At 40.1% G+C, this 19421-nt stretch overlaps 1 protein-coding gene across 3 annotated transcripts in view; it reads left to right on the forward strand.

Annotated features, from left to right (window-relative positions):
• The first annotated feature begins 4342 nt into the window (after window positions 1-4342).
• Window positions 4343-19421, forward strand: part of GLCE (glucuronic acid epimerase) — a 121657-nt gene continuing 106578 nt past the window's right edge. For 2 of the 3 annotated variants that reach the window (XM_008016093.3, XM_073012276.1), the window contains exon 1: window positions 4343-4542. The gene's annotated coding sequence lies outside the window, so the exon portion shown is untranslated. Of the gene's footprint in view, window positions 4543-16269; window positions 16376-19421 lie in introns of all 3 variants that reach the window. The other variant, XM_038010093.2, reaches the window with a different exon arrangement.

A 19421-nucleotide genomic window follows, 5' to 3' on the forward strand; every position in this document is an offset into this window, starting at 1 on the left:
ACGAAGTCGTGTCAAGTGTTGGCCTGGGGCTGTAGTCATCTGAAGGCTTTGCTGGGGCTGGACTGGGGTTTTCAAGATGGCTCATTCACATGGGTATTGGCTGGAAGCCTAAGTTTCTTGCTCATGGAGACCCCTGCTTGAAGGGGCTTATGGCATGGCAGCTAGCTTCCTCCAGAGTGAGTGATCAAAGAGAGAGACCAAGGAAGGAGCTGCAAAGCCTCTTATGGCCTTGTCTCAGAAGCAGTCACTTTGGCCACATTCTACTTGCTAGAAGTGAGTCACTAGGTGTAGCCCACACTCAGGGGGAGGGGAATTGAGCCCCACTTTTTAAGAGATGGTATATCAAATAATTTGGGGACGTATTTTTAAACTGCCACTGTTCTTTTGATTTCCCTCCTTTATAATGGGCTATCTGCAAAACACAAACTGATGAACAAACCAACCAAGGTCAGGGGTTTAGTCAGCAAATGGACAGATGAGTACTGTTCCTTCAGTCTTGGGGTAATTTACACAGAATTTCATGCTTCCAACCTAACAAAATAGGTGCTCCCCAAAGTTCTAAAAAGACGAAGTGGAAATTCGGTCTGAGAGAGCCAGATTTTCAAACAGTACTGTCTTCTGTGCCCTTGTGAATATGCAGTGGCCAGGAGGCAGCTTTACTCGGGGAGTGCTCAGAGAATGGGACATCAGGAAGGCTTCTGAACAGGGGTAGAACTGCTTGGCTGTGCTCACTTAGACTAATAGGTCAGAATGCAGGCAGCAGATGGTAAGACCTGAGTAAGAAGCTAGCTAGTTCTGTTCTGCAGGTTGGCAAAGGCCAGTCACAGATGGCAACAGTGAGGCTACAAGTAGATCCCAGTTCTGGGATCAAGCAAGTGCCAAAGCCTCACACTAAAATTATCCGCAGCATCGCTGAGAGAGGTGCAGGCTCCATAGGCAGAATTCTAGGCTTGGATAGCTAAAACAAAGACCACAGTGGTTCTGGCCCCTTGGTGGCTCTAAGTGCACAACATGAGGAAGGGAGCACTTGGTACCAGATGGAGAGGTTGCGGGAACAGAGCATGACTGTCAGACCACAGAGTGAAACATCGCACCATAAAGACAGATGGTGAGAGGGGTGCCCCCCTCCATGGCGGCTCACTGCCTTTTGAGTACTCTTACTGCCTGTGTACCCTTCAAATGGGCCTCTTCAGAAGCTTCTACTTCCAAAGCATTTTTATCTAGAAGTCAAATGTAAGTGTTCCAAGCTTGATTCCAGGCTAAGAGCACTTCATGGCTTTTCTATTTTCTCACATTTACAGACTACCAGGTTTCTGATGCACTAATTAATAAGGGAATCATAGAATGGTATAATTTGTGAAATTGAGCATTGGAGAAAAGATGTCACATAAGGATAGAGTCTTTCCAGTACATTCTTGCTATTAAGACACCCATGCAAGGGCAGAGGGGGTGGGAAACATAGAAAATGAACATATTTATACTTCAAGAAATAGATCAACTCTACATGTCATTACCCTACCAAGAAATTCAGTGGCTCTGCTGGTACCACATTTAAATGCAGACAGGCAGGGCTTCCCTTTAAAGGCTCTGCTCTGGCTCTTCCCCAGCTGTGCTCCTACATCTGAGGAGTCCATTAAGCCAAGAAATGTGTCCACCTTAAGGCGACTGTACCCCTTCAGATCTCACATCAGGTACCCAGGAGCCAGCATTCCCTGCCCAAATGGCCCTGAACCACTGCGTAGGCTTCTCCCCTAGATCCTGAGATATGCACCGCTGGATGGACCTGTGGAATAGCCAAGAAATGACTGTTTTGGAGGGGTGAAAGCGAAGACAGAGTTTGGACATGCGGGCTAGAGTGTCCATGGAATGGAGGGTACCTGGCACTGTAGGGCTGAAGGGACCATGGGAAGCAAAGGGTAAAGGCTGCTTCATGTGGGGACCAGCTCTCTCTGACCTGCCTCATTCCAGCAAGGAGCTCTGAGAAGTCTCAGAATTCTCAGTTCAAACTGGGTCTTCCAAGCTGTTATGAAAGTGTATTTGTCAAGGTGAAAGGATATAATGCTTTTGTTCACCATTTGTTAGCTTTTTAACTTTTACATATTTAGACATTTGATATGTGGGTCTCCATGTGTAGCCTTCTCACGGTACCTACAAATTCAAAATTGGTCCCGGCTCCCCATTTAATTTAGAATCCAAGTCAAATCAGCTTGACCTGATTTTTAAGGCCTTTTACTATTTGGTTTTTCTCTAATCTTACCTCCTGCTACTCTTCTGCAGGAATCTTCTATCTGTCAAACCTGTCGACCTACAGCCCAGGCTCAGGCCACATCCTTTTCTCTGTGCTCAGGTTCACATTATTTTTCTCCCTGAAAGGTCTCTGTTTCTGCCTTGCATTTATATGGCCAACCTACTGTTTCATTATGACCCAGATCAAGCCCCACAGCCATGTCTCCTCCTCTGGACTCTTCTAACAGCTTTTGTCTCACCCACTTATTGGTACTCAAAGTGTGCAACTGTGTGTGGCCATTTTTCATATCATGCACAAGGTATGGCTATAAGATAAGGAGATATAAATATGCAAGTTTTCAAACAAGGACAAGGGACAGGAAAAAAAAAAAAAAAGAGAGGGAGTTGCCAAAGAATCAGGAGAATGTAGTTAGGCAGCTGCTAAGGGAAGAGATGTCAGCATTGTCAATAACCTGAGAGGTCACGGGAAAGATACCCCAAAATAGACCATTCTTCCAGGAGGAAAGAGGTCTTTTGTAACCATTGAGAGAATAGCAGATTGTGTGAGCAAAAGCAACATTGTAGTGGGAAAAATAAGAGATGAGAAAGTGGAGACAGCAAACATACTTTTATTTATTTACTTAGGGACAGGGCCTCAATCTGTGGCTCAATGCAGTGGCTCGGTTACAGTACACTGCAGCCTCCACCTCCCAGACTCAAGCCATCCTCCCATCTCAGCCCACACCTGCCTCCCTCCCCATCTCGAATAGCTGGAACTACAGGTATGTGCCACCACACCCGGCTAATTTTTTATTTTTATTTTTGTAGATATGGGAGTCTCATTATGTTCCCAGACTGATTTTGAACTCCTGGGCTCAAGCAATCCTCCTACCTCGGCCTCCCAAAGTGCTGGGATTACAGGCATGAGCCACAGTGCCCAGCAGCAAATACAATGTTTCTCAAGAAGTGTGTGATTCCTAGGGGAAAGGAGAAGGTAGTTTGGGTGAAAGAGATAGGGTGACTTTGTTCTGTTCAAAGGATGGGCGAGACCACGTTTGTGGGAGAAAGATTTAGGATAGAGGAAGAAATTAATAATAGGGAAAGAAAGAATAGCCGAATAAAATCTGGGAATGGCTGGGATCCAGGGCACAGGTGCAGGGTTTAACCTTGAGGAGAAAGGGTACTTCTTGCTGTAGGTAAGGGAGTGAAGAGGGTAAGATGAATGAAGGTACAGGATAGGCATAATAATGAAGAGACTGGATTTAAGAGTGAAGCCATTGGCTGCCATTATAGAGGAAAGGCCAGGAAAGTCGAATTTTCTGGGTCCAGGTCCAGATTTCATACATTAAGGTATAACAGTCTTAATTAATTCCTTTCACATTATTCAGTGCCCTGCGTGTGCCAAATACTACTGGGCACTGCGGTCTAAAAAGGTACGACTTTTCATGTAATTTTGGAATTTGTTATGTTGGTAACTGGAGATTTGCTTTTCACTCTTCTGGAAAGCTGTAAGTAGAAATAAATGCAGTCATCAGACGAGTCCTTTGTCAGACCAGATGTCCTGGGTTGGGGTTTGGAAAACATGGGCATCTTAACAATGGTGCCCTGTTTGAGGTGGAGAGGGAGGAGAGCCCAAATCGGGGAAAGGAATTAAACGGAGGTTTAGACGCGGGTAACCGAAGTGGGTGGGCCTTCCACCTGAAAGATGGAAACCCCCTGCGCACTTCGGGTGGCGCTGTAACCAAGGGTAACCGCACCTCGGTTTACACTGGTATGAAGACCAACCTCTTGCCCAAACCAGGTGTATCTACGGCGGCCTAGCAGGACCACACACAAACCAAGCACGTCACGTCATTAGAGCTACCTTGCCGCTACCGTCCACTGCCTCGTACTACTTCTGGTCACTACTACCTTTGCTCACAGTTTATTAAGGACGAGCGGAGAAGAGGAGGGGCGGAGACGGGGCGGGGAGAACCACCTTTCCTTTTTTACAATTGGTCGTAGTAGACTCCGAGTCCTGCCTCCTGTCCTGCCACCGACAGGCTGCCAGGACTGTCACTCGAGGAGCTACCGCTGCCGCCACCGCCCCCCCGTGGCCCCGCCCCTTGCCGTGGCTCGGATCTCGCGGGAAGAGCTGCGGGCACGGCGGTGGCTCGGTCTCCTGGCTGCGCGCGGAGCGGGAGGGCTCTCCTCACACAAGCGCTTCCTTGCTGAGAGGCTGGAGCTGCGGCACCGCAGGCCTGAGCCACCCCTTCTTTGCTGTCTCCCTCTCTTCCTCAGGGCTCCTGGGTCTGCTCGCCCTCCGACGCTGCTCAGGTTAGAGAGTCCGGAGCACGTCTCCGCTGAGGAGCGGTCGGGAGCGGGGACACGGAGCAGCCGGAGCAGGCGGGCTCCTGACGGGGGCGGCTCCGGGGGCTGCGCGGCACTGCCTGGTGGGCGCGAGGCTTGGCGGGGTTTGGGAGTGCGGGGGGCGAGGAGGCGGTGCAGTGGGATCCGGGCGCTGGCGCCGAAGGGCGGTGTAGCGGGTGCCAGAGCTCCCGGGGTTAGGGGGCAATGTATTGGGGTCCTGGGGACTCTTCCGGCTTGGGGTGGGGGTGGGTGGCGGCTCACGGGGTCCTGGGTCTTTGACGTCGAGGGAGATTTATCAGGGTCTTGAGCTTCTTTGAGGTGGTGTAGCGGGGTTCCGGGACAAGGGGTCCTTTTATCCGGGTCCCAAGCTCTTTGGGGCAGAGAATGCAGTTTAGCAAGGTTTACATCGGTGTAAACCTGGTCTCTGGAGGCAGGTCATCGGGGTCTTGGGGGTTCTTTGAGCGGGCGTGGGCGTCCGTTTTGCGTTGCTGGGATGAAGAAACAGTGTGTCCAGGTTCTGGGGAAGGGGTCTGTTCATCGGTGTCTCTGGGTGAGAGAGCGATGTATCCGTTCCACGGTGGCCGGGGCCGCCTAGGGGGATTGTTGGGGGCTGAGGGTGTACGGTGGCGGCCAGCGTCTGTGCCGGGGTTTCTGCTTTGCCCAGAGGGGGGCGGTAACCTGGCATGGTCTCCAGTCTTTTGGGGGCGACAGGGCGAGTTAGCTGGCCCCCGGGCGATCTCTCGGGGTGGGCGCGGCTCGGCGGGCGCTGGGTACGCTGAGGGCGGGAGAGGGCTTTAGTGCTACCGCGAGCTTGCCCAGTCTGCGGCTGGGCAACATCCTGAAACGTTTTTGTTCAGGTCTCCTTCTCTCTGGATGAGATTTACTCAATCCTTAGTTGGAGGATTGATCGGTGTTTGTTGCCTAGTTGAAGAAGCAGTGCGTTTGTTCTGCAGTTTTCTTTTTTCTGCCCCGGGATCCCTGTGGGGGCGCGCTGGTCTCGCTGGAGCTTCGGGAGCTAGAGTGGCAGCACCTTAGGTAGGTATTTGGTCTGCAGGTTCTTTAGGAGGCCGGTGTCCGCAGGTTGAGCGTGGGTACCGCTCCTGAGCAACTGAAATCTGTTGAGGGTGGGGAAGACTGTGATTTTGGCTTGCTTTCCTAGGTGGTGGTCTGCTTTGCTGATCCTGCATTATTAGATCTGTTCTGAAGTCTTGCCTGAGTGAGTGTTAGGCAGTCAAATAGTGCTGGGAAGCGTGTTCTGTCTGGCTTCTCTCTGTCCTTTGAAAAGCATTTGTAGAGAGGGATAACGTCAAATTCAGCCTCCAGAAAACATTGGAATTTGAAATCCCAAAGCTAGAGCTCTGCAAAAGCTTTTTCTGCCACCTGTAAGGATGGTTAATCGAGCTCTTTTAGAAAATCCTGCTTAACAGTTTCATTGTATTGTAAAAGTGTATTTAGCCTTGGATATTATAGAGGTTTTGGTAACTAGCGTAGGCTTAGGTGGAATTTAAATAAAATGACCTGTATGTGTGTGTATTGATTAAAAAACAAAACAAAACAAAAAACAACGTACAGGTCAGAAAGTCTGTGTGTTTGCCTGACATTTCTTTTGGTTAGTTATTCTATCACAGAGGCCTGTAGATGAAATTTAATGGTGCAGGCAGTGAATTCCGTACTCAGAGCTATTCTGTAGATGTGTAATCTGGGGTTAACAGACAAATTTGAGTATACCAAAGCAAATAATTTTGCCTGCCTTATTCTTTTTCTTCGTGTCAGTTTTTTTTTTTTTTCTCTCTCGTTTTTTGGTTTGTTTGTTTTGAAACAGGGACTCATTCTGCCTTCTAGGCTGGATTGTAGCATCGCTACCATGGCTCACTGCAGCCTGGACCTCCAGAGCTCAAGCAGCCCTCCCAGTTCAGCTTCCCACCCCCACCACCAGTAGAGTAGCTGGAACTACATGCATATGCCACCATGCCTAATTTTATTTATTTATTCAATTAATTAAAGACAAAGTCTTGCGCTGTTGTGCAGTCTGGTCTTGAACTCTTGGCCTTAAGTGATCCTTCAGCCTCAGCTTCCCAAAGTGCTGGGATTTACAGGCGTGAGTCACCATGTCAGGCCTCTTAGATACAATTTTTTAAAATATGTCATTTCTTCTGATCTTAGAACCAGACAGATTAGGGATAATGTACCTAATTTTGGAATTTTACATCGTTTTGAAAAACAAAGGAATCCCGCACAGCAATATTTAATACTTTGAAGGGGTTAATATAAGTTTTGTTGGTGTTTCTATTCAGACCAAAATACCTGGTTGACATATACAGCTGTCACAACTGATTGCTTGAGCAGATATTTGGTTGGAATGACAGCCCCCAAACCTGTAAGCAGATCTTATTTTTCCTATTTTTGAGATAAAGACAAAGAACACATTAAGCAGGGTTCAGAACCTTTTTTTTTTTACATCAGCTTTCATCATTTCTAAGTAAGAAATAGACTGATAAGTCAACAAATATTTGATTATCTGCTACGTGTCACAGCTCTGGAGGTACACTGATTAAAGCTGTCATGTGACTTTCCCCTTTAAGTCAAGAGAGAGAGGAAGGCAACAAATAAATACAGTTAAAAATTGTGATACTGCTAAGGAAGAAATACACAAGATACTTGAGATTCAGCTCTCTTTTTTTTTTAGTAACCCCTGAATGATGATACAATTGATGTCTGTTGTGATAATCAGAAACCAAGCAAAATAGTTAACTGCCTTCTAAATTATTAAAGAAAGATTAAATTACAATCAGTAGAGTTTTAGGTGTTAAATATATGTTGATTCTTTGTAGATGCTTGTGCTGTGTAAGCATACAAAAGTCTATAAGGATACACATCAGACTTAACCATGTTTGGATTCTTCAGGAGGGAGTTGCAGAGGCATAGAAGAGAGCAGTTTAGTTTTATATTACTTGAATCTATTTCAATGAGCAGACATTACTTTTAAGTACAAGTTAGAGAAACCCCAAAATTAAAACATTTCAGTCACTGTGCAAATTGGTGAAATGTACAGTGTTTATAAGGCTTTTGTCAGTGTTGCCACTTGCACCTGTGTATACTAATGAAGGAAAAGAGTATTTCAAGTATCTGAAAATAGTAAGGGTGTGTAGGGTGGGGTGGGTAGCACAACAAAATAAGAAAAGACATAGACCTAAGTAAGATGTTAAAACATGTTAAGGTTGTTGGATATTTAATTATGTAAAGATAAATTAATTTTAGGACTTTCTTTTATCAAATGTAATTTTTTCCTGAGTTTGAAAAAGGACGTTTTTAGATTTCCTAGAGGACAATAGGGTGGGGGAATAGGTATTCTTATTGTGGTACAGACTTCAGGAAATTTCTTTTTGTCAAACATATACACATCTGATATATTTTGCTTGTGAAGCATACGAACCATAAAAATAATTTTATGGTTTCATTATTACACTGCTGAAAATGACAGTACCAAAGTGTCTTTTGAATTATCATTCAGAGTCCTAGAATCATAAATGTGATATGCTAAAGCAGTTTCTAGAAAGGAAATTGTAAGACATGAATTCCAGTCTTCACTGTGCTGCTCATGGTGTGTCCTTGGATAATTCCTTAGTCTTTCAGGGCCCCAGTTTTCATATATACGTATGTGAATTATACTTACATACATTATATATATAATATATACTTTTGCTTTGATCATATATACATATATGACATGTGTATGCTGCTATATACATATGTCATATATGTATATAATATGTATAATATGTAAAATATATGTATACAAAGATATGTGTACACACACTTAAACATACAGTTTTTATGTTGCAAGTCTGAAGTATTATTATATGTACAAAAAGGAACAGATACCTAAAGAGTAGCTAGTTCTCAGGATACAACTAATTCCGTGTAATTTTTACATATTATGCCTAATTTTAGAAGCTTCTTTTTTTAAAGATACATGGCAAGTATTTAATTCTGGAATATAGATTCATGAAGGTGAATGATTTTCTTTGGATAATTTAGCTTTATCTGTTAAAGCATTATTATTTTTATTTCCAATCCCTGGTTCTGTAGTAGATTATGTATATAATAATATGTCCTTACTTAACTCTGGATATAGAATGAGGTCTCTAGTGGTTGCCTCCAGACTTGACCCCCTTTAATCCGTCCTTACACTACTGCCAAGGTGATTTTTTCTAAAGTGCAAATCTATGCAAATCTATTTATTGCTTCTTTTCTTGTTTCTTTTCTCTTTTCTCTTTCTTTCTTAGAGATGTTACTCAGATTTATTTCTTTATCTTTCAACTTTTCTTTTAAGTTCAGGGGTACATGTGCAGAATGGGCAGGTTTGTGACACAGGTAAACATGTGCCATAGTGATTTACTGCACAGATCATCCCATCACCCAGGTATAAAGCCCAGCATCCATTAGCTATTCTACTCTTCCTGATGCTCTCTCTCCCTGCCCTTCTTCCTTAAAGCCCATACTTTATCAGCCCAAGTCTCTATCATTACAAGGCCTTTCATCATCTGGCTCATCTTATGCATTTCCCCCACCATAAATCTGAAGCTCCACTTGTACTAATACGAGCAGTTTACTGAATGAGCCATACTGTTTCCTGACTCAGAGCCTTCACATATGTTCTCTCCGCTGTTTAGAATGCCTTTCCTTCTTTTGTCTTGCTGACAAAGTCTACTGATTTTTTTAAGATACAACGTAAGCACTGTGTGCTTTTTTTTTTTTTAAGCTTGTTTTTAGCTTTTTTTTTTAATTACCGTTTTTTCTTTTCTTTCTTTACTGTCTGCTTTTTAACTCTTCTGGTCCTCCCTCTTCCCGACCCTAGGTGTTATATACTCACTGTATCATGTTCATTCATTCTCTTGTGTTTACTAATGTGTAGTAATTATGTCTCTCTTTCCTCCTGGACTCAAAGGCAGGTTTATATTTGTCTTACTTTTTGACTTCCTGTTGCTTATTTACACATAGTTGGCTATCATTACGTGTTTTACTCTCAGTACCAAGATTGATGTGTTCATGATGCCAGAAATGAGTTAAACTCAAATCTCAGTCTTGTCCTGTTTTTGTAAAATTTGGGGATTTCTAAAGTATCTTATTCTCTTGCCCTGTGACCACAAGCTGATATGAGAGTGGTAGTTCTTAGCTTTGTGTTTAAGAAATAAGACTTGTAGCACTTTAAGAGGTGAGGGTTACTCTGTTAAACTTGCAGAAAAGTCTTGTAGAATTTTGAGGCAACTACTAATCCTTATCTCTAAAATTGCTAGGAGAGATATTAACTAGTTTGGGTGTTTTAAATCTTGGACATCATTATTTGGTAGCTGTTTTACCTTGGCTGCTTTTTACTTGGAAAATGATAGTAGCTGATGTGTGTAGGTTTTTATATAGGCTTTAATAATTGCTTTATATACATTGCCTTTAATTTTCAAAATAAATCCTGATCATTTAATAATTTGCTCAGCGTCATTATCTACTAAGATGCAGACTATGACAGACTATGACTACATGTAGGTCTGACTGTCTCCAGATTCTATGCTTTTTCTAATACTACATTGTTTTCTGAATATGACTGCTTATTCAGTGTTTAAAATTATTAACAGATATTTAATTCATTTTGTAAATTGAAGAAGTAGGTTGTAAGATTTATCCATTCAATTCGTCCAAAAAAGCTAAAGTAGACAATTTGAGATTGATTGGACTTTAGAGACCATTTAATCTAACTCCTTCCTTTAGCATATGAGGAAACACATATGCAAGAGTGGTAGAATGGTGTGCTGAAGATCACACAGTTAGTTGGTCTATAAGATTTTCTTTGTTAAGCTGGTTGTGAACACTGGTGTTATAAAACTATTACTTGAGGCCAGGCGCGGTGGCTCATGCCTCTAATCCCAGCACTTTGGGAGGCCGAGGCGGGCAGATTACCTGAAGTCAGGAGTTCAGAACCAGCCTAGCTAACATGGTGAAACCCCGTCTCTACTAAAAATACAAAAATTAGCCCGGCATGGTGGCACACGCCTATAATCCCAGCTATTTGGGAGGCTGAGGCAGGAGAATTGCTTGGGCCTGGGAGATGGAAGTTGCAGTGAGCCGAGATTGTCCAGCCTGGCCGACAGACCTAGACTGTCTCAAAAATAAATAAATAAATAAATAAAAGTCCAGGTGCGATGGCTCACACCTGTAATCCCAGCACCTTGGGAGGCCAAGGCAGGTGGATCGCTTGAGGTCAGGAGTTCAAGACCAGCCTGGCCAATATGGCGAAACCCCGTCTCTACTAAAAATACAAAAATTAACCAGGCGTGGTGGCGCGCACTTGTAATGCCAGCTACTCAGGAGGCTGAGGCAGGAGAATCACTTGACCTGGGATGCAGAGGTTGCAATGAGGTGAGATCACGCCACTGCACTCCAGCCACTCCAGCCTAGGTGACAGTGTGAGACTCTGTCTCAAACAAAACAAAACAAAACAGAAAACTATTACTTGAAAGAGATACCAGATGCCTGATTTTCACCCCCAAGGGAAAAAAAAGCCTAGAATGACTTTTTATAAAAGTAATGTTGAGGATCTGAGAGTCTTAAGGACAATCAGAGAAAATCCTGACTTTGGATCATGACACATGGAGACATGCCAGTGCCTTTATACACATGGTTCCCTAATCTTGGTTCCTTTTCTTCCTCTTTTTCTTTCTTAAAATTTGTCCACAGTTTACTGATATTATGCCTGCTGAATTGTTATTAGCATCAGTCTTACTAGCTATCATTTAAGTGCCAACCATGGGCTAATAGGAATACAGAAATGCATAAAATCTAGTCACTGCCATAAAGAAGCTTGGTCTGTTTGTGAGCGGAAGGCGGTATATATCTAATTGCAAGGTAGTATATAAAGATAACCATGAGTAGTACAGCTTTAGCAGCTCAGAAGATTGGATAAATGTGGGCTGGGCTAGTGGTTACAGAAATTTCTATATAGAAAAGTTTCTACTTAAGTCTTTAAGTGAAGAGTTAGAATGGTGTGAAAGGAGAAAAAGACTTGGGGATTTTTTTTTTTTTTAATTATCTCAACTTTTACTAATCTTACCTTCCTCACTTTCCTTCAGCCACACTCCTCACTGTTTCATAAGGTCTGTAACATGTTCTTTCAGATATCCAAATGTCTCCCTCCCTCACTTCCTTCAGGTCTTAATTAAAGTATCATCCTTTATCTGAGAACTTGACTGGTCACCTTGTTTAAAATGACAGTATCTCTTCCACACATACTCTTCCTGTCCTTCTTGCCTGCTTTGTTTCTTTTTTGTGCTTTTCACTATCCAAAGTACTCTAGATTTTTATTGTCTTTCTACCCCTACTAAAAAATATATAAGAGCCGGTGACACGGTGGTGCACGCCTGTAGTCCCACCTACCTGGGAGGCTGAGGTTGGAGGATTGCTTGAGCCCAGGAGTTTGAGATCAGCCTGGGCAAAAAAGTAAGACCCTGTCTCAAAAAAAAGAGTTAAATGAAAAATTAAAAAACATAAGACCCTCCAGGATAGGAATTTTTACCCATTTTAGTCAATACTATATCCCCAACATACAGAACAGTGCCTTTTACAAAGTAGGTGCTCAAATTTTTGTTGAATTAATGACAGTGGAACTTTAAAAGCAGGAGCTGAAAAGATCGTTTGATCTAAGCCTCTCATCTCTACTTTTCTTTCTTTCTTGCTGGCAGGCATGGAGGAAGAGGAACTTTCCATTCTATCTATTCCGTTTTTTTTTTTTTTGAGATAGAGTTTCACTTTCGTTGTCCAGGCTGGCGTGCAATGGCGTGATCTGGCTCACCGCAACCGCAGCCTCTCGGGTTCAAGTGATTCTCCTGCCTCAGCCTCTTGAGTAGCTGGGATTGCAGGCATGTGCCACCATGCCCAGCTAATTTTGTATTTTTATTAGAGATGGGATTTCTCCATGTTGGTCAGGCTAGTTTCAAACTCCTGACCTCAGGTGATCCACTCGCTTCAGCCTCCCAGAGTGCTTGGATTACAGGCGTGAGCCACTGCCCCGGCCTATCCATTCTATTTTTAAAAAAATTTGATAGGACTTGAAGAAAAAAACATATACAATAAAGTACACAAATCATAAGTGTACATCTTAATGAATTACATATGTAAACTTATAACCAACAATCAGATCAAGATAGAGAACATTTCCAGGACCTTGAAAGCTTCCTCCTGTTCTTTCTTAGTCAATGCTTAACAAAAGTTACCAGTTTTCTGATCCCCATCACTATAGATTAGTTGTGCTTATTCCTGAAATTCGTATAAGTGGAATCAAATCATTCTTTTATGTCTAATTTCCTCTGTTGAACATCACAGCCGTGAGATCCATGTTTTTTGAGTTAGTAGTAGTAATTCTTTTTCATTGCTCTGTATTATTTCATCGTATGAGTATCTATTTGTGTCTTCTGTTGACAGACGTTTGGGCTGTTTCCAGTGTTTAGTTCTTAGAAACAAAGCTACCATAAACAATTTTGTGCATGTGTTTTGGTGACCATAAAAATTCATTTTTTGGTGAAGCGCTTCATTTAAATATATAATAAAACATATCTCCATATATACACACACATATACACACATAATTCTTAAGCTCACATGGTTCCTATCACATGCTAGATGATCACTAAATGATTAAAGATGAATTAACTAATCTTTTATTATAATATTATTTCAAATGTATTAAAATAATTTTTTCTCTCTGATAACATTTATGAAAATCTTAGTACATAATCTTTCTCCATACCTGATCTGTTTGAAGAATAGGAATAAAAACATTCAATCAAAAGATAAGACCTTAAAAAAATTAGACATTGCCATATTGCTTTCTAGAAGGATGCTAATTTATATGCCAATATGGAACATTAGTTTTAAACAAATTTTTGCAATTTGATAAGCAAAATATCTTACTTTAATTTGTCTTTCTTCGATTGTAAGTGAAGTTGAAACATTGTAAGTTGTTTCATAAACAATTAGATGTTAAAATATTTATAATAAAACAATTTTAAAAAGAATGCCTCAGACATTGTCTCGTAAGGTAAAAGATATTTTAACTAGAATTAATGTTCTTTATTGTAGTTTTTCCTTTTAATAGATAACATTTTGCATAGTTATTAGAAAAACATAAAAAAATTCAGAGACAGAAACAGTTGTCCCAGAGGCAGCCATTGTTAACAGTTTTTTATGTATACTACTGAAGATATTATAGACTATGCGTGTATATGTATATGTGTATAAATATGTATATATGTGTATGTGTATAAATGTCTGTATATATATTTGTGTGTGTGCATGCATGTCTGTGTATATATGCCAGAACATTAGATGAATTATGGAAACCATTCATTAAAATACTGTCTGGTTTGGATGTGTTATTGTGTACCATTTTGTGTACTAAAAATTAGAAAGTGTCTAGCTATGACTGGTATCTGGCTACTGGCCCAGAAGGAAGAAAAGCAGGGTCTGGCAAAGTATTTGGCAGTAATCTTCTGTAAGACAAGTGGCCTTAGCTCTTCTTATTATTGGATCAGTTCTTTGACAATAGCACTTCTGTTTATAGTACTGATTGTGTAGTATTATTCCAAAGTGAAAAGCCAAGTTTTTGAAAATTAAACAGATGATACCTGAAAGAACTCTTTAGAAGTACGAAAGCTATTTGGAGGTATTTAGGAGAACATTTAGGGGAAAGATACTTTATTCTTAAACATTTTAGGATTCATTTGCTTGACAGTTACAGTTTTTGCAGAATTTCTATGACTACTGTTTAACAGTGAAAATTTGAGTTTGATAATTGCAAATAAAATTCTTCATTTACTTAAACTTTTATTTACCTAATTTAAAAATGAATCAGCCTCAATATAAACATATTTTAAAAATATTTTAAGACTTTTTCATGATAATATATATTAGTAATTTGTCTCATACATAAAAGATATTTCTGAGCTTGACTTGAATGTCACTGTTAAATAAATGGTTTGAGCAACAAGAGTCAGAAATTTTAACTGGATTCTGTAGGATTTTAATGGTTTAGGGAAAAGGGAAAAGGTATTTGCTTTTGGGATATATTCTTTTTTTTTGAGACGGAGTCTCACATTGTCACCCGGGCTGGAGTGCAATGGCATGATCTCGGCTCACTGCAACCTCGGCCTCCTGGGTTCAAGCAGTTCTCTTGCCTCAGCCTCCCGAGTAGCTGGGATTACAGGCGCCTGCCACCATGCCTGGCCAATTTTTTGTATTTTTAATAGAGATGGGGTTTCACTATGTTGGCCTGGCTGGTCTCGAACTCCTGACCTTGTGATCCACCCACTTTGGCCTTCCAAAGTGCTGGGATTACAGGCATGAGCCACCGCGCCCGGCCCTGCGATAAATTCTTTTTAAGGCCCTTATTTCAAAAACTAAAATTTGGGGATGACTATTATTTACTGAATACTAACTCATTGATGTAGTCCAGGATAAGTGAGGGGTATTATAAGAGTTCCTGTTTACTGGAATTCATGTATCCTACTAAGGATAGATTATAAAGCTGTAAGGGCCACTGAAAGAATTTCCACCTAATTGTGATTAATAATATTTGGGGAATTTGAAGAAAGAATTTGTCAGAGGGAAGAGATCATCTTGATTTTTTAAAAATGTTCAATTTTGAAGTATGTCTTTATAAGAGAATTGCAAAGATAGTACAGAGGATTTCCATGTGCCATATACCCTTCACTCAGCTTTCTCTAATGTTCACATCTTATATAATCATGTTATATTGATCAAAACTAAGAAATTCATACTGGTTTTTTAAAAGGGAATTCAATTAACCTGTTTTTTTGAAGACCTACTATGTATAAGAGAGTATTTTGGCTGCTGAAGTATGTACAATATGGGAAAAGGAGTAAAGGTTACAGATAATAGCAATAGACTGATGAGTTTGGTGTCATTCCTTGAACAAATTCTTAAACAGATTATCGAACACATGTGTTGTTGGTACTTGCAAAGAAGGCACTGATCACTAGGAACCAGCATGGCTTCACAAGAACAAGTAATGACACCTAGCTTCACTTCCTTTCTTATAGGATAAGTGAACTATACCTGTAAGTAGGTATATCAGAAGATACTCTGGCCATAGTATATATAAAATTATCACTATATTTATTGGATTTTAAATTACGTGCTGGGCACTGGATTAAATGCTTTTACATAGGTTGCCTCATTGAGTTATTGTTTTACAGATGAGGAAAGGGACCCTAAAGGTTATACATACAGCATTTGACATCCTCTTATGATATCTTTTTAGACTAGATAGAAAATGTGGTCTGAAGAGTTACATAGGTAGGTGGATTAGTAATTGCTTAGATGGCCATATCCAGAGCTTGATGATTACTGGGCTCATGTTAAAATTAAACTACAGTACATTCTTAGTGGTGTGCCTCAAGAAGCTATCATGTCCTATGTAAGATTTTTGTCAGTTACTCTCAAAATTGTAAGGGAATGCTGGTATATGCACAGAATCAGGATCTTCACTCACTCTTACTGCCTTATTTCTAATAGTTAAAATGACAGACTGTATTAAGAAAATATTTGTTGTGAAATGTATTGTAAGATTTGATATTTGACGTGTAAATATTTGATAAAGACAGGCCTATAATTGAATTTTTTTTTCAGAAGTCTGCACAAATACAAGATGGGAATCTTGGAGGGCTAACAGCAGTAGGTGTGTGTTTAAGCAGAGGTGTGTGCCTGGGTGTGTCTCCTTATTTGTCTGCAGTTGGTGAGTCAGTGGTTTATTATAACTATCCCAAAAGCTAACACCTGCTTAAGCTACACTATTTTGAAGCATATTGTCCAAAACAGTTGATTTTTATTTTGTACTCTGCATCTAGCTTAGTTCTGTTCTGTTTGCCACATTTTAAGGTAGGCATTGATAAACAATGTAGTGAGAGGAGAGTAATCAGAGTGAAGCAGTCTTGAAACAGATAGTTGCAAAGTAATTGAAACATTGAGGTTGTTTAGCATGGAAGAAAGAAGACTTGAGGTATATGATAATACTTTTTAGATTGGGTAACTGGATGATATTTAATGTTCTTCCTGACTCAAATCTGGGATTCTGTGAAACATGAAGGGATGGCACATGGAAGAAGGATTAAGCATATCTTTTGCATTGCAGTCTGAAGGATGGAATTAGAACAATGAATGAAAGTTAGAGGAAGGAAAATATTGGTTCATAATGAAGAAGCCTTTTTATTTTTTTAAGAGATGGGGTCTTGCTGTGTTGCCCAGTCTGAAGACAATTTGAACGGAGTAAACACTGAGCCACTAAAGCATAGATTGAGTAGGGTTTAATCAAGCTATCCTCTAAGGACTTTTCCAATTTTAAAAATTTAAAAAATTTTCTTCATTGGTTGTAATTCCAATTGGCAGAACATTTTCTTGGGCACTTATTCACACTTATTCATAATACTTATGGGTTCATATAGTATCAGATTCTATTAGGGAAAATGATACCTTCCTGATAATCAAAATCTGAAATTAGAATATGAAATAATTTAACTATATTTTTTATTTTTTATTTTTTTGAGACAGGGTCTCCCTCTGTCACCCAGGCTGGCATGCAGTGGTGTGATCTTGGCTCACTGCAACCTCTCCACGCTCAGCTAATTTTTATATTTTTGTAGAGATGGGGCTTTGCCGTGTTGGCCAGGCTGGTCTTCAGTTCCTGAGTTCAAAGTGATCCGCCCGCCTTGGCCTCCGAAAGTGATGGGATTATAGGCGTGAGCCACCATACCTGGCCTTAGATGATTTTTAAAAAGTTTATTCACAATTCCAAAGGAAACAAGATGTTAGTCTTGTTTTAGAAATATCACAGACTAATTGAGGTTGCTTTTAAAGATGATGGCATAAGTATCATTAAATTCAAATGCTTGTAGTTTCTCTTCTGCCTATCTAAAAAAAAAGTTGATGTCAAAAACTGAAACCACTCATGCCTGTAATCCCAGCACTTTGGGAGGCCAAGGTGGGCAGAGCACCTGAGGTCAGGAGTTTGAGACCAGCCTGGCCTTTATGGTGAAACCCTGTCACTTCTGAAAATATAAAAATTAGCTGGGCATGGTGGTGGGTGCCTGTGATCCCAGCTACTCGGGAGGCTGAAGCAGCAGAATCACTTGAGCCCAGGAGGTGGAGGTTGCAGTGAGCTGAGATCACACCAGTGCACTCCAGCCTGGGCGACAAGAGTGAAACTATGTCTCAAACAAACAAACAAAAAAACCCAAAGGTTATTAACTTCTAAATGATTCAGTTGTTTAAATCTAAAATGGAACAATAAGCCATTTTATTCACTGTCATCCTTCATGACCTTCATATTTTTTTTATCCTGAGAATACTGTCTTTCTTTAAGCCCATCTAAAGTCTAATTTTCAAGACGTCCCCCAATCCATTTTTTTAAAAGTCATCTTAGTTTCCTCTATCCAACACTGATATTTTTCTTTCTTTTCTAACAGTCTGGTAATCTATTAGTACTATATCATATACTGTTACTAATTGCTTTATAATATGTAAGGTTTTTTTTTGTTTTTTGTTTTTTGTTTTTTTAAATTAACAGGATTGTAAGCCCCTTGAAGACTCTTTTACTGGGGCTTGAAAACTACTTAATGAAATTAAAAGTTAGAGACTCAGTGGTTGAATTTTAGCTAATGTTGAAACACTTAATAGCATAAGAAAAAGCCTATGCAGAATTTCCATGTTTAGTTTCTACTTTTTTAACAATATGATCATTCGTCTTCATCTGATGTATTGTAAAATTTACACATAATAGTAATATACTCACTTTAAAACTGAAAAATAAAAAGATTTTTCCATCATCCTTACATTCTTAATACCATCATCTCCTAAATTTTGGAGTCTCCCTTTTGTTGTTTTTCAGTGCATTTGCCAGTGTCTTTGTCATTAGCCTTCAGAAGTGTCAAATAATTTTAAAATGTGTATTTCAAAGTGAAATTTCTCATTAGAAATAAAAATCAGGAGATACGTTCTAGTAAATGTACTTACTGTACCTCAGTAGTGTACTTTTTACTTTCTTACATTCATATGAACACCAAAAAGTTTAATGAATAAAATAGAATATATTTTAGCATGTTTAAGAAGTATGTCTGTGACAACATCTAATTGAGCTGTTGATAAAATTAGTTTATAGTCATCAGCTTCGTTTTCTATGTTCTTCATTCCCCATACAAAATACTTGTCATACCCAGTGGGTGTTCCAGACTTAGCATGTTTTAAAATCGAGGTAGCGTTGTCATATTTTGTTTTGATTGGCTTTTGCTCAGGTGAAGTTTGGGTCCATATCAGAGATCTGTTTGCCTTCTTCACTGAAGCTAATGACTTCCTGTTATATGATAGGCTTTCACTGCTTCTTCATGTGGGGGCATCTCTGCAATGTAAATTGCTATTTTCCAGTTATTATTTTACTTAAATTAAAACAAAGTTTCTGAAGACACTCAGGAAATGTGTGAATTTACTGAGTATAAAGCCTTAGAACCCTTGAGTAGAAAAACATCAAATCACAACTAGGGAGGTGAGTATACTGGCTGGCAAATCTTACATTGTACTTCATCATATAACACTACTCATGTACTCATTTTTAGAAGCTACATGTGCATTATATACTAATGCTGTATCTCTCAAATAATTGAAATAATGAAAAATTGATAATTCAGAGCCACTTTTTATTTGGCATGGGATGTGATTGTATTTGCATTACCACATATTAAAACCTAAAGGGAGTTAAATTTTGTGGTCTAGTAGTTTTCAGTGGAACCTTG

Source organism: Chlorocebus sabaeus, chromosome 26, assembly GCF_047675955.1.
Source record: "Chlorocebus sabaeus isolate Y175 chromosome 26, mChlSab1.0.hap1, whole genome shotgun sequence".
Lineage (NCBI taxonomy): Eukaryota > Metazoa > Chordata > Mammalia > Primates > Cercopithecidae > Chlorocebus > Chlorocebus sabaeus.